Source organism: Coenobita brevimanus, chromosome 69, assembly GCF_032717465.1.
Source record: "Coenobita brevimanus isolate Jiangsu-jjx chromosome 69, ASM3271746v2, whole genome shotgun sequence".
Taxonomy (NCBI): domain Eukaryota; kingdom Metazoa; phylum Arthropoda; class Malacostraca; order Decapoda; family Coenobitidae; genus Coenobita; species Coenobita brevimanus.
This window is the reverse complement of record NC_137022.1, coordinates 927,989-937,500: the sequence shown is the minus strand read 5'-3', so window position 1 is coordinate 937,500 and position 9,512 is coordinate 927,989.

Here is a 9,512-nt window from a genome sequence, read left to right as displayed (position 1 = left end):
CGTAACCTTTGTCATCTTCATATTCATTTTCAAACTAAACTTCAGACTCTCTCTGTTCAGGTCATCTATCATTTCTTGTAGTTCTTCTTTCCCTGATTCACTGGAGAGGATCATGTTGTCTGCAAATCTAAGATTATTCATTCTCCATCTATTTATATTAATGCTTCTGTCATCCCAGTCTAAATTATTGAAAACGTCCTCTAGGCATGCAGTGGGTAATCTAGGTGAAACTGTGTCTCCATATCTAACCGTAATGGGGTATATAAAACCGCACTTTGCCTCTAAGCAACGCAGGCTTTTGATATATACAAAACCCCGCGTTGCTTAGAGGCAAAGCGAGGTTTTGTATACCCCATTAAATAACACCTCTCTTTTCTTGTGACTGTCCTTACTGTGTTTTAGGTGGCCGACGTGCTATCTTATAAAATATCTTCCAGTACTTCTAACTGAAGTTTCTTCTACACCTTGTCTTGGAATTGCTGTCATCACTACAGCTGCTTCAACTGAAGCAAAGGCTTTCTCGTAAGCAATGTATGTTAGGCACAAAAGTTTCTTATACTCCGAAGTTTTCTCAATCATCTGTTGAATAACTTGAATATGGTATGCTGTTGAGTTACCACATCGAAATCCTGTCTGCTTTCTTAGCTGGCTTGCATCTAAGGTTTGCACCTGAGGTTGGACTAATTCCAATTGTTAGGACTCTTGTGAAAAGTTTGTACACAACAGGTAGAAGACTAAATGAACAGTAATCCTAGAGGTCTTTAATGTCACATTTTTGTGTGACGCAGAATAATAGACGCATTTTTCCATGATTTAGGTACAGCTCTGTCTTTTATATTTCGTAAATAGCTTTGTTATGTCATTTAATGCAAAGTCACCTGCATCTTTAATAAAATCAGCAGCAATACATCAACACCTGCTGCTTTACCCCTCTTCACTGCTCAAAGCGTTTTTTATTTCATCTTATGTACCGCTGGAGATGACTGTATCCATTACCTCTGTTTTCAGTCGCTTTCCACCACGGTACTGCTACTATAAAGCTTTGTATAAAAATTTCTTCTGATATTTTGATCACTTAATTTCTAATGTTAGTTACTCTCCATTACAGTTGCTCAGAGAAAACATATGTCTCTGCCAATCACAAACCGCTTAGTTGCCTTCAGGTCTCCTCCATTCCTTTGAATTTCTTCAGCCCTGTTTATCTTAAACTTTCCAATATCTTCATTTTTCTTCATGGTGATAGTTTTCTTTAGTTCCGCTGCTTTACTGTGATCTCTGCTTGTCCTCACAGTCATATTCTTTCTTTTCTTTAGAATTTCCTTAGGTACTCTCTGAGAGCTTGCAGCTGGTACGTCTTCATTTCATACTTCCTATTTCTAGAGATGCTTCCTTTACTGCTCTCGTGAAGCTTTCTTTCGTTTGCTCTGTGTCGGCATTTATTTCATTCAACTGCCGCTTTTAATTTTGTACTGACATGCTAAATTCTGCTGTAGTCTCTCTCGCTGTGCATGTCAATTATCAGTGAGGAAATATATATATATATATATATATATATATATATATATATATATATATATATATATATATATATATATATATATATTTGTGGTGGGTGGGGGCGCTTACCATCCACTCACTCGATGTAGTGCTGCTGTCGGGTGTCTGACCTTTCCTGTCCTCCATCCTTCTTTCCTTCCATCCTCTTCTGTCTTCCATTTCTTCATTCTTTCCTTGTCCTTCTACCTATGCCTAACTTTTCACTCCCTCTTCTGTCTTTCTTTCTTTCCTCTTCCTTCTGCCTGTGGGTGCCTCTACACTGAGTGACAAGTCAAATGGATTCCTGTACACCGGGAAACCATTTACTACGCTGGATGGTAACCATATAACTAAATTTTGGCGCCTAGTGGTGGTTTAGTGGGCAATTATTGCGCTCCAATCGGATTGAGCCGGTGAAGGTTTATATCCAAGGATTTGTTGGGGTTGATTGCTCATGTAATGCCACTCAGGGATGAGTGAGGCTGGTCACTCATTTTAAATGTCGGGACCAACTTCCTAGCCTCGGATTCCCACGCTTCTCATGGGGCAATGTAGGGTTGGATGATGGATGGCTGTATATATATATATATATATATATATATATATATATATATATATATATATATATATATATATATATATATATATATATATATTCATTTCATTTTCATTCATTGCCAGACGCCATGTATCCCAGACGGGGTGGCCAATGGCTTAGAGTTAATTGTTTTACAGGGAGGGGCACTAATCCTCCACCAACCCCACTTGACACGTAGGGATGCCAACAGCATCTGGTGTTCCCAGGCGGTCACCTATCCAAGTACTATTTGGGCCCATCCAAGTTCACTTCCTACTTTGTTTCTTTTGAAAGTACATGTTTATCTATCTCAGATTGTTCCTTTCAGCAAATCCATTATCATTTCACCTCCTGCATTAAGGATATACCCATTCCAAAATACACTACTGCAGTCTCGCCCACTCTTTCCATGCCGACCTTTGCATTAAAATCCCCCATCACAAATGTATACTGGGTTTTGTGCTTATTCACTGCTTCCTGTACGAGTCTACTTCATAAAATTTTTCTACTTCCTCCTCATCATAAGCTGATGTTGGTGCACAGACTTGTATTAGTTTGATCTTGTCTCACATGTTCAGTGCAATGATATAATCTGCTACTCTTTCATTTACACTAAAGAATTCTTCAGTGTTGCCACTCAAGTATTTGTTCACCACAAATCCTTCACCATGTTTCTTCTTGCCTTGTGTGTCTCTGTAGCTTGGTACGTGACAGTCAGGCAATTTTATGAATGCCTCACCTGGTCTTCTGGCCATGTTCGGGAGTACGAGAGCAAGCAAGGTTATCACGCACGTAGCCTACACGCAACACCCACCGTTTGCCGTTGAAATGAGTATAGAGAACGTATGATACATAGAAAGGTTTGCTACTAGCAGCGTAAGACAACTGAGTATAAGGAAAACGGTACAGCTTACAGGTGAGGTGGTGTGCAACAGAGGACATTGAAGGAAAGACCGCGAATGTAAGAGTAACTAAGAGAATGAAGAATAAAGTAGTCTGGAGATGGTAAGAATAAATGGAAAATTGTCATTGGGATGAAGTGGTTAATGTTGAAGCGAGGCACAAGACATTAACAATAAAATTGATTTAATACACCACAAAGAGTTGTGTGGCAGCATCTGCATCACTCGCTGGTGGCACAGTCGTGTTTAATAATAGTGAGAACAAGTGATAATAAGTGTGATGCTGGGTGTTTTTAGTCCGACCTATCGTCCTAAAAACGCCCGCGACTGAGCGGGGTCCTCTTTCTGGACCGGAAGTAAAGCACCCACACAGGAACCGGACATAAAAACCTGGCAGTACACCATAACACATCTATTGTCTTAATTCATACATCGTTACACTATAAAACAGAGAGACACTGGATATGCTTTGGACAGGGACACAGAGTTAGCCTTCAATACAAATGTACACAGTTACACTCAGAATATAGTTTTCTTCACTTACACATGAATAATGAATTATGATAACACGATATCCGTATTCAGTTTATAGGCGGAATTGATATTTTATACATTAAGTCTGATGCACTAGGGTTGGACAGGGCCAAGGGTCAGGGGAGTGAATATTACTATAAGTGTTCAGGGTGCGGGCCGCGACACTCGGGAAAGTCAGTCGCGGTAACACTCATTCACAGGTCGTTGGTTTTCCTGCGCACCACTGGTCTTGATCCACTATTTCTATAGGTTTGTCTGTATTTATTAGTATTTTCCACTCTGCTGGGGTATCGTTCCTCAGTGTGTCCCTTATAACTTAGTCACTTATATTGTTCTGGCCCTCACTTTGTTACTATTACTATACACTCCCGTTTCGACGTTTCGCGGCACAAGATGCGTCGATATCACTACATACCCGTGTCTCCTGGGTTTAACCTGATGAGGTTCCCGGGCGTGAGAGGAGGCCCTATGGAGAGCCTTCCTGTAGGGGGCAACGCACTGCACATAGGGGCGTCATCGCCCGGGCCTTTGTCGTCGGAGGTGTACAGGGAGGCCCTCCTGTCTGGGGGCCTCGACCTGGAAGGAGGCCCTCATACTGGAGCCTCGTCGGTGAGGTGCAGGGAGGCCCTCCGGTCTGGGGGCCTCGACCTGAGAGGTGGCCCTCGGGACTAGGGCCGAACAGCTGCAGGAGGTGGGCCTGTCGCCTCCGACTCCAGGGAGAGGGGGAGCCTGAGTTGCCCGGGTCTGGGGCCTGCTGGTCAGGCCTGGGGGTCCGGGGGTTGCGGCTGGCTGCAGGGTGGAGTGCTGTCAGGGGTGAACTGCGGTGCCTTCTCCATCGGACGTCCGGCAGGGGCAGGGACCTCCCAGGGGTAGGTGGTAGGACCGGGATCGGGCCACGCCACCACTCCGGCAGCACCTCCGGGGAACCACTCCTGAAAGGAGACAACAAAGGGCGTCCCGCGCAGCCGAGAGGTAAAGGGTCGGCCGCGCAAAGGACCTCCTGCTTCGGGAGGACAGTTAGAGTCACGAATGAAGGGCGTACAGTGGCCGCTCCTTCCCCCACACGTACAGTGACCGTGTTGGCGGTTCCGTGACTCCTAGGGCCCGCAGCTGAAGGGCATACAGTGGCCGCTCCTTCCCCCGCACGTACAGTGGCCGTGCTGCTCCCGAAGGATGAAGAGGCAGGGGAGGGGTGCACAGTGGCCGCGCCCTCCCTGGTACGTACAGTGGCCGTAGCCATGGGCCTGCCTGCCCTGGTACATACAGTGGCCGTAGCCATGGGCCTGCCTGCCCTGGTACATACAGTGGCCGTAGCCGTGGGCCTGCCTGCCCTTCAGGAAGTAACTGAAGGGCGTACAGTGGCCGCTCCTTCCCCATCACGTACAGTGGCCGTGAGCGCGGTGTTACTCCCGTAGAAGGAGGAGGTAGTGGATGAGGGGCGTACAGTGGCCGCTCCCTCCCCGTCACGTACAGTGGCTGTGATCGCGGCTCCACTACTCCTGCCTTTGCCAGTCAGGGCACGTTCAATAACTAACGCCCCGATGCCGTTCCCAGAGGTGGCTGTGACCGAAGGGCGTACAGTGGCCGCTCCTTCCCCCTCACGTACAGTGGCCGTGATGGCGGAGTCACAGGGGGAAAACAACGGAAGGGCGTACAGTGGCCGCTCCTTCCCCCTCACGTACAGTGGCCGTGATGGCGGAATCACAGGGGGAAAACAACGGAAGGGCGTACAGTGGCCGCTCCTTCCCCGGCACGTACAGTGGCCGTGATGGCGGAATCACAGGGGTAAAACAACGGAAGGGCGTACAGTGGCCGCTCCTTCCCCGGCACGTACAGTGGCCGTACCGCGGTGTTGCTTGGGACTGCCTCTGGATCAGCCCCACCCCGAACCTGGTGAAGGCTGCCCCGCTCGCAGGGTCGTTGTCTCTTCCCTACTTGGTGTTGGGACAGTTGCGGAGAAGAGGGACTCAGGACAGGGGTGCCCCGCTGACCCTCTTGTTCCGGGTTAATAGCCCCGCCGTGGTGTCCTCCTGGGGTGGCGGTTTGGTAGTGGCTTGGTGGTGGGGTGGGGGGTGGCAGGGTGGGTGGTCCGGCGGCGGTGGGTATTTTAATAAGTGATAAGGGAATTACAGCCAGTGATGACCACCTACATCACTGTATAAAAGCACAGTTAATTGTTATGAAGTAATAATATACACATGACCATAAACACCACTCAGCTGTTTAACAAGAGGAATTTATCATAAGTAATAGTAAATAATGACAATAATAAGTAACTAACACCATGTACTGTACATTACTGGGGAGTGGTACCTGTGCAGTTTAATTTTGTACAGAACATGTTATAATTTATTAGGGATGGTCGCCTGGCGGGGTCCCAGTTATATGACGGCATCTGCCTCACTGGGCAGTGGAAGCAACACGTTATGTTTCATTTTGCACGAAACATTTATAACCTGCTTTAGGGACGGTCGCCTGGAGGAGTCAAGGCGCATGATTAGGTTATACACTATGGCAGCATCTGCATCAATGGGCAGTAGAATCAACAACACAGTAGTGTTTCATATTGTACAAAACAGTTATAACACATAAGTGTATGGCCACACCGGACACTACGAATGGGGAGACTTGAGCGGGGAGGGATGAGGTCACACGATGAAACTCACTAAATCCTATGTGGGTGGCCACACTGAATGAGCAGGGAGGTTTGTCGCTCCACTCACCCTCCACGCTCGTCGCTACGCGATGCAGAATGTTCCAAAATACCATGCACTGCCTAGTGACATCCGCAGGCTTGATAGCTTGGACAATGACATGTCTGCACTGACGAACAGCTGACTATCTGTCTCGCGCAAGGTTGCCACATCCTATTTTGGACAGGCAAAGCGTTGACGCTTACCTGGCCGCTGCCAGTTCATCGCTTCCAGTGTGGCCATACACTTAGGGACAGTCGTCTGGCGGGGTCAAGGCGCATCATTTGGTAAGCCAGCTCCTCCAGGTCACTTGCCCAAGCCCCTAGTCGCACAAACTCCAGCTGGTCGCACCTGCTTGCTATGAGATATCCCAGCGAGTACACGTCACTGGCCGAGCTCGTTGTCCTACCGAAGTACATCTCCGGTGCGCACCATCGGTGCTGACGATGGCGCTCTGGGCTGGCCGCAGGGATGGTCACGGCGTCGCCTGCTTTACTACACAACCCGAAGTCAATCAGTTTGGCCGTAACACGACCCTGGCTGAAGTCCAGAATTATATTATCAGATTTTACATCGTTATGTATGAAACCCCTGCGATGAATTTGGCAAAGAGTGAGTGCAATCTACAAAAATACATCAATCAGCTATATTGGCGATATTGCTTGGCTGTGGAGTAGCCAGTGTCTAAAGGTAACACCGGGAGTCAGCGTTGTGATGAGAATGGGAGAGTCTGTAGCAACCGCCAACACCCGCGGGGCGCCCCCAGCACCACGAAGCTTCCACAGCTTTTTAGCCTCACTCATCAAATTGGCGTGTTCGCTTAATCTTTTACCCACCTTCATACATGAAAGTTTGCCCTTGTAATAAACCCTATAAGATATACTTCTTACACCCTGCCCTAAGGCAAACTGCGACAGTATCGCTCATTATATCATGTTTGTCGCATTGCGTCCCGCAGTGTATGATGCTTCTTATTCAGTCGTACCCCATACCTAAATACGCGCAGCAAACTTAGTATAAATTCCATTGTATCGCGGTAACTTGTGCAACTTATCAAAAATTGTTTATAAACTCACCCCACAAGCATAGTATTTTTTGATATACTGAGGGAACTCAGCAGTTACCCTTATTTACAGTATTCCTCCGTTTTCTATGTCGATTGCCATTGAAATTTCTTCAAATAATTAATTATTCTCCCATCACTGCATCATTTGTAATGTTTGCATGCTTTTCATTCGTAATGTATCTTTCCTCCAAAAGTGAATTTATTAAAAAAAGATACATTGCAAATACAACTACAATAAAAAGATGCCTGGGCCACTCAAAGTAAACGAAATGTTTTTTTGGAAAAAATTAACATCACTGGGTGAGGTAATGTTTTGATAACTTGTTCTACAACCGATTACAATTATAGTTAACTTTCCTTTGCTAATTTTTACGTAATATTTCACTAGTGCTTTCGTTCATGTTATACTTGATCAATGTGGACAAACTGTGCTGTTGCAACTACTGGGGGACGGGATAGGTGGAGGATCTTTCCTGTTCAGCAGGTAACACGTATTTTCCGCAATTGTGTTAGTTTCGTCAAGTTTTAAATGTTCTGATGCGCATTGTACTAATCTTTGAAAGGTCCAGAATTGTATATAATTTTGTTTCCCAAAGGAAATGGCCTAAATATTGCAAAGGAGTGTCCTTGAACTTGATGAGAAATAGTTGACATTTTTCTTTAGAAATCTTGTATTTGAGTGTGATTAGCAGTGCTTGATAGCGAGCAAAAGATAATAAGAAGGCGAGTTGTTAAAAACAAATATAACTAGTATCATTTTGGTAGAAAATCTAACACTTATCTCAGTTATGTCGGAGGTGAGGACTTTCTGAAACCAATGTTACCAGTGCAATGTGTCCATTGTGTGATAGCACTGTATATCTTATCAGTTATGCATTGATTTCCACGTGATTCGATAATGGTACAGCAAGAACTGGCAGGTAACTGATGGCTTGGCAGTGATTTACCACCCATGCCTGGCCAGCCTTCCAGTGGTAAGTTGGTTTGAGAAAGAAGAAAAATTATGATACAGGCCTAATACATTGCCTGGATGAGAGAAAATGGAAAGAGAGGATAGAAGTGTGAGTTAGTACTGTGCACATGTCTCTTCCACCAGCCAAGCAATAAAAAACCATCACACCTTGCCATCAACCTTCATCATAGTGAGTCATCAATATTCGTATGGATTTCAGCCCAGGATACCTCAGAAAATTCTTATACCAGTTTAATGGTTGAAACTTAGTTCATTTGGAGTCTGACAATGATGGGTTGGTGGCAAGGACTGTGATGGTTGAAAGTACAGTACATGTTAGCACTTCAAAAAGAGCGTGAAGGGGAAAACCTGGAGTAGTGTTAAGGTGTGGATTATTCAGTTTTTGTACTTTGGATTTGGTCAAGTATAGTCAATTTTTTCCTGTATACACCTCCGGCAACTCATTTACCGTACCATAGAATATTTTGTGTCTGTTTACATCGGAAATGGCATCAGACACAAGTGCTGCTTTTGTACCTGTTATATTCACCACAGTGTAGAATTAGGCTTTTGTAAAGGTGCAGGGCTTGGGTATGTTAGCTTATTACAGTACGGATCTGTAAGAGAAATGTATAGAATAAGTAGTATTTGTTGCTGTTCCCTAGGCAGTCTGGCCAAACAGTCCCGAGCCCCTTTACGGGGCCCGAGAACCTGTATAGAATTAGCTTCATCTTTTTGGTTACTTTGTTTTTTTTATCTTTTAAATTTAAAAGTGAAATGCATGACTGTATATCAGTGGCTCCCAACCTTCTCTAGATCATTCCCCACATTTACCAGAGAATCTGTAATGATTCCCCAGCTTCAACCTCAGTCTTCATCATCAATAATTATTTTTTATTATATATATATATTTTTTTTATGTATCTGACTCTGGGCATGGGCTTCACAGCCTGCTATCAAGGCCCAGTAGTCCTCCTACATACCATACACCTCTCTACATGTCACCACTTCGGCGCTAACACCCACCGTCCATATTGAATACATGCTAGAGCTGTCTCATACAGGACTGGTGTATTGGTATTACATCCATCCATCCATCCATCATCCAATCCTACATTGCCCCATGAGGAGTGTAGGAGCCTGGGGCTAGGCAAGTTGTTCCTGACATTTAAGATGAGAGTGACCAGCTTCACTCATCCGTGAGTGGCATTACGTGAGCAATAAACCCCAACCACCCCTTGGATATACTGTC